The 6,809-nt window shown below is 41.5% G+C and overlaps 1 long non-coding RNA gene across 1 annotated transcript in view; it reads left to right on the top strand.

The window, feature by feature from the left end:
* Positions 1–212: 212 nt before the first annotated feature.
* Positions 213–6,809, top strand: part of LOC143842654 (uncharacterized) — a 38,850-nt gene continuing 32,253 nt past the window's right edge. The window contains exon 1 of the long non-coding RNA XR_013233255.1: positions 213–322. This is a non-coding gene — a long non-coding RNA (uncharacterized LOC143842654). The remainder of the gene's footprint in view (positions 323–6,809) is intronic.

Raw genomic sequence — 6,809 nt, 5'->3', positions numbered from 1 at the left:
CGCAGCATGCCAGGACTGCTGGGGAAGTCGTGTCCGCCTCCAGCCAGCCCTCCGCAGCGTCAACCAGCGGCTGCGGTGAGTCTTTACCGCCCTTTTCTTGAAGGTCCCATAATGATTTTGCTGATTGGGTAGAAGTTAATTACTTTTTAATATATTTTTTATTTTTAAAAAATCATTGGTTGATATGACCATGTATGATTATGTCTACTCCCCAGATGTCCAATGATGGTCCTGAAGGGGGTGGAAAGGGGAGGGGCCCCAGTCATAAAAATCCTTGCTGGCCGAGTCCTGTCATCCATGGTAGTGATTGGAATCCAGAGAGGTAAGTACTCCCATTTTATCTGCATTGGCAGGGTGGCAGGGTGGCAGTGGATACCTGCCTCAACACTGTTCTTGGCCAAGTGGAGTAGGCCGCTGGGCCATTTCTGGCATGGGGGGGGGCAGTGATGGAGGATGAGGTGACATTTGGTAGGAGTGTCTGTGTGATGTCGCCTCTGGTGACGTGCAAATTCCAGGGACATGACCAGGAGATGTGGCCTTGCTAACATCTCTTCTGGGGTTTCTCAAAGTCTGAAGAATGTTTCAGGGGGTTAATGGTAAAAAGGCTGAGAAAGGCTGAAAAAGATGGTACTAAATTTAACTTTCTTGGCCTCAAGTGGCTGACAACAAAGCACTGATATATAATGACACTAAAGAATGGTGGAAACTGGAAGGAGCCTCAGCTCAACTCTGGTGGGGGCCAGAATGGAGAAAGCTCTGGCCCTGGTTGAGGTCAAGCAGGCTTCCTTGAGGCCAGGGACCACCAGGAGGTTGGAGGTTGTAGAGAGCAAGGCTCTTTGAGGGGTGTAGGCAGAGAGGCGATCCCTCAGGTATACTGGGCCCATACTGGGTATGGCCTTAAAGGTGATAACCAAAACCTTAAGCCTGACTAAAGACATGCAGGTCTTGGCTGCCAGTTTTGAGGGAGAGAAAAGTGAATATAATTGAATGCTGTTGAACAAAGAAACATGTGTTTGGCACCCAGAATCTTGCTCAGAATACAATACACTTCCCAAAAGTATCCAAATTGTGTGTACATTTTTCCCTCAGCCATGTAAAGGAAAGTATGTTTGCCTACATAATCCCCAAAGAGAAGCTGTCAAATGTGGTCTAATCTTTTTGGTGGTTTCCAACCCTTATTCAATAATTTTCATATTCCTTCAAACCAATAATGTAACCATGTTAACTTTGAGCTACATTTGCAATAAATATTCAGGCTTTTTTTTTCCCTGTGTGAACTCTGGCACTAGAACAGAAATTCCATTTGAAAAAAAAATCTCTGTAATGCAGAGGAGAAAAAAAAATGTGTTAAATACTTTCCTCGACAAAGATGCAAGTTTCTCATTTATATTCGTCCAAGGTTGGGATTTGGTAAATGCAGACCCTTTCCACAAAGTGAATATTATAGTGAGGCCGTAACATTTTACTAACATGAATTCATAAGGTGACCCTGGAGATTAACAATAAAACACAACTCTATAATGGATAGAAAAGACCATGTTTCTGTGTTGTCTCCCCAAATAGGGCTCAATTTGTTGAATCCTTATAAGAGCAGATTTGCCTGTAATGTCTCTATAGTGCCTATTAAAGATAAAATACAATTAGGATCAGCTACAGTCACGAAACGTTCTTGCATGCTGAAGTCGGTGCGGCTAATCAGATTTTGTGTACTGTTTCTCACAGGCATAAGCTTGCCCGTCCTCTCCCCCTTCTCCTATCTATAAAAAGTGAGCAGATTAAACAAATTATGAACTATGCTGGGCTTGAATACTTTGTGAAATGGCAGAACCAGCTTTAAGAAAGCTTTTAATGTTCCATTTCCCAGAGGTGAAATGCCAGGCCCCATTCTCCTCTCTTTCAGTTGCCCTTGCCACTTCAAAATGTGTCTGGAAACAGCTCTGCAGATGGTCTACTATGTTTTAGAGGAAATATTACTTAAACATTGGAAAGGATCACATTTCTTCTTTTAGGAAATACAAATCTGGAGTTCATTTTCTCCTTGAAACCATGGGAAAAATGTTACCCTTTCATATGTCACAAAGGAAGTGTTTTGTGTGTGTGTGTGGGGGGGGGGGTTAAGCACTTGTGTTACAAAATACACTAGAGGACTTGGAAATTTCCCCCTATTTCAATATAAAATAATAGGAAATCAAAACAATCTTCTGAAAGGCTTCCCCCCTCTCTAAATGTGAAAAGCTTAAAAAGAACTGCTGTATAGGATCTGTGCAAATAGAAGAGAGTAATAAGCATACATTTCAACTGGCTTGCTCATTACTTAACATTTCAAGCATTTCCTCCATTATGGCCTTGATTCTGATGTTTTACAAACCTTCCTTAGACTGCTGCTGGGGGTGGGGAAATTCTATTGACAGGTTGAAAATAGTTAGTAAAACACACAATTAAAATAGTAGCAAGTGATGTCAGTTTTACTGGATCTGACATTAATTACCAATTTCCACATTAATGTTTTGTTCTTTAAATCCAAATAGACATATATTCTTTTTCCATGTAAAATAATGTTGTGGTAATTCATCAGTTCCTTTGATTCCCTTGCCTCTAAGTAGCACCTTCACTAAGAAGAAGTGAAATTACCAAAGAAGCCACAGGACATTCTGATACCTAAAGCCAGTTTATGTAATGTGGTATTCACAAGATAACTATTAAAACAGTGGAAGCCACTTTGTACTGGGTTTCTTAAGGGATGTCTGCCCTCAAGAAATAAATGGGATGGAGAAGATAAGTCATTTTGATTGTTCACATGTTAAACCATGTCCTCAATTGGTGCCTGAAGACAGGAGGTTACAACTATTGCTTAGCATAAACGATGTGTCTCACCAATCCGTCGCACCTTGCAAAAGCATTCCCTGTTGCAAAATTCCTCCTAAAATAGAATTGTTGGCAAAATCACCTGTTTCCTTGTTGTGCTATTTATCCTTTCAGATAGCAATAGAAAAGTCTGCTTCCCCTCTCATATATAGGGTGGAGTCTAGTTTTAAAAACTCAGTATATGAACGGAAAGTCTTTGCCCAATACAATGTCCACACTAAAGAGTATTGGAGGCAACTTGGCAAGTACCACAACATCTCACATGCCTCATGCTTTATCCAGCCTTCCAAACATAAGTTTTCCAACTCTGTGTCGGAAATTCTTGGAATCCTGGGTATAGACCCTGGGAAGGTGAAGCTTGGAGATGAGAAGGACCTTGACCATATAATGCCATAGACCACCCTCCAAAATTGCCATTTTCTCTAGGTGATTTATTATTTTATTTCAGAAGCACCCAAAAGCAGGGCCTCTGAAGATGACCTTAATGGGTTCATAAAGGATTGGGCAGTCCTTGAGATATGTTGGTCACAATCCATATATGACTGAAGGTCAAGGCCAGCATCTTGAATTGTGCCTGAAAACAATTTTGAAAGCCAATGTAGAGGAGCTAAGACATTCTGCCCATCAGTAACACCTTCATGAGATAAGTTCAAAACATAGGTTAGAACTGAATGTCATCTACATATTGGTGACAACCCAGGCCAAATCTCCAGCTGTCCTCATCCAGCAGTTTTATGTAGATATTAAAGAGCATAGAAGACCAGATGGAACCAAAGGCCAAGGGACTGAGCAGCATTCTACCAGTACCACCTTCTGAAACCTGCCTTCCAAAATGGTGCTTCCCAATCTCAGTCTCGATCAGAAGGTTACCATGATTATCCCAGTTGCTATAAATCAAAGCAGGTAGTATTCTATCCATGACAAAAGAACCATTGTCAATTTATTCATCCTCAGGTCATTTTCTTCCTGCCCAAACAAAATTCCTGATCAATAGTGTGACTTGCACAATGTGAAGGAGCAATGCACAGGAGGATAAAAGTACAGAAGGTTTATCTTATATTCAGTTGATAACATGGTAGTCATGGAGGACATGAAATCCTGAGTTGCTTAGAATGAATGTTGAAGTCTCCCAGGACAAGCAGGGACTCAATGCCACCACTTAGACCAGCTCTATCTTAGAATCATAGAATCATGGGTCATTTAGTCCAACCCCCCGTACTATGCAGGACACTGACAACCCTATTGCTCAGCCTCTCTGTTAGATGGTTATCCAGCCTCTGTTTAAAAATTTCCAAAGATGGAGAACCCACCACCTCCCAAGGAAGCCTGTTCCACTGAGAAACCACTCTGTCAAGAACTTCTTCCAGATGTTTAGATAGAATTTCTTTTGAATTAATTTTGTCCTATTGGATCTGGTCTGTCCCTCCAGGGCAAGAGAGAACAACTCTGCTCCATCCTCCATATGGCACCCTTTTAAATACTTGAAGATGGGTATCTGCTCAGGTAGAGGAACTGTTAGGCAGCAGTGTGGGCAGACCACTTGCAGAATCCAAGCATTAGGCACACAGCCACAAAACCAACAATGTCCTGGATAAGGCACTATGCAGGGCTGGGGAGATAAAATCCTTATAGATTACAGCAACACTGCCTCTATAACCATCAACTTGAAATTTTATGCCATGCTAGATTTTCAGCTAATGTAGCTCTACCCTTGCAGCAACACACCACAATAGTCAAGTAATGTACCAAATCCCTTGTACAAATTTCAAAGTCACCTGCTGTTGAAAACCAAAGGCCACAAGTCGGTGTACTTCAAATAAGAAGCGCATTTTCAACTGCAAAACCCATTAGAATTTTTTTTGGGGGGGGGGGGGTAGCTGCATCATTTCACTCAGATACATAACTATGCCATTTGCGGCTCATGTCCTCACAAATGCTTCTTCTGAAACCCTAAGTGCTCCTTTACCTGGTCTGGAACTTCAGGTTACTGTGACTGTCTATTAATGACTAAACTATTTTCATTATTGTAGTGAAAATAAATGAGAAAACTAATAGAAGTTAATGTTAGTTCCTATTAATGATATCTATAGCTGACTGTGTATTTAGGAGTGCTCAAACTATGTTCTATCACAGAGGGAATGTTAGAGAGTCAAGAGATCATGAAACTGATTGGGAATCCCTCCAACTGGCCGAATGAAGCACAATGATTCTAGGCTTTGTTTTCCAACAAGTTTTGAACAATGACCAAAGATGGGGAAAGTGGGGGGCGTAGCTCTGATGTGCTAAATATCCATGGGAGGGGACTGGTTCCCTTTGTCCTTCCTGTTATTTCTGCCAATTCATGCTTGTTATAAAATGCCAGGGGTTGGTGCCCATTCTATAACTCTGCTCTTCTTTCTTGGTAACAAACATTTCTCTGTATGCTTGTCTGCCTGAGAATTTCATCCCAGATGTATATAATACTTTGTTACAACTGGGAATATGTTTTAATTTTAATTACTTATTAAGTTGACATTTCTTTTCTATTGCCTTGAAATTCAATGAGAAACTTGAAATCTGACAGAGAGGAAAACAGCATCCAATTTGGTTGGGGAAAATAGCAGTTACAGCCATGTCCCCCACCCACCCACCCACACTGTGAAAGCAATAGAAAATGAAAATGAATGATTGCCATACAGAGTGAACAGAAGTAAATAAAAACTTGGGAAGGAAAAAAATTAAAGCTTTACACTCAACCATTTAAAAATTGCCTATGAGCACTACTTTGGTTGAAGCCAGAGCAGGAAAGGTTGAAGGCCTCTCCTGAAGCAGCACCAGACCACTGGATGTTCCCCTATACCAGGGGTAGTCAAACTGCGGCCCTCCATATGTCCATGGACTACAATTCCCATGAGCCCCTGCTGGTGGGCCGCAGTTTGACTACCCCTGCCCTATACCTGAGGCAGGTAGTTGTCCAGGCTCATTCGGGAGGGGGGGGGGTTGTTATCATTGCTAGCCAGGTTGGATTGTTTATGGATTTATTCTTGGGGGAAGGGGTGTTACTGGGATTTTTTACAGGATATGTTGTTATCTGCCATGAGCTATTTGTGGGAGTGGTGGGCTAGAAATTTAAACATGATGATGATGATACACTCAACTTCAAAAGTTATAACTGAATGCCAATGCATGTATTAGTTCCTGTAGCATGTGGCTCCAGGAATATAGTACAGTGGTCAGAAGATCTCAGAGATCCAGGTTTGAATCCCCACTGAGTCAGAGGAGTTCAGTGCCAGAGCTTGGGTCAGCCACTCTCTGTCAGTCTTATCTCCCTCACAGGATTGAGGAGGAAAGTGGGACCTAAATATCTAAATAAATGAACAAAGCTATAAGGCAACATCCCCTTGGAGATCTGCAAATCAAATGAATAACTTCAGTGCTGTTCCAGGGCAGTTGCAGTCATCCAAGAAGCTTCCTGCCCCCAACCAAGGATATTATCAAGCATCTTCATAACCATCAAGTCATCCTCTGGAGTACCCTTTTAAAACACTTGTTCTTTGTCTTGCAAATGCAGTGAAAGAATAAACATAAACTTCCAGATGGTTAGACAGGGTCATTTGATAAATCTGACCCTTTCTTTTGTGGGTTGTCAGCCCCATTGCACTTCATTTTTCACCTGGTGCCACTGAAGCAAGTTAGTCAAGTAAGAAAGGTAACGAGGTGCAAAAAGTTGTGGATGCAGTTAAACTTACAATCAAAAATGTGCCACAAGAGAAGTGGCTCATCTCTCTCCATTTTGCCACTGAAGTTAAATCACTTGTCTCAGGCTAATCTGCTCTGAAAAGATGCCTACCACCACTTACTCATCATTCTTCTGTAATCTAATTTTATTTTTTATTGGTATGCTAATATGTTGTGTGTTTGTGTGTGTGTGGGGGAGGAGGGTTCTTAAAAGGAAGCAATATTTG

This window comes from Paroedura picta, chromosome 8, assembly GCF_049243985.1.
Source record: "Paroedura picta isolate Pp20150507F chromosome 8, Ppicta_v3.0, whole genome shotgun sequence".
NCBI classification, from domain to species: Eukaryota; Metazoa; Chordata; class Lepidosauria; order Squamata; family Gekkonidae; genus Paroedura; species Paroedura picta.
The sequence above is the reverse complement of the archived record's forward strand: the minus strand, read 5'-3'. Positions and strand labels throughout refer to the sequence as shown.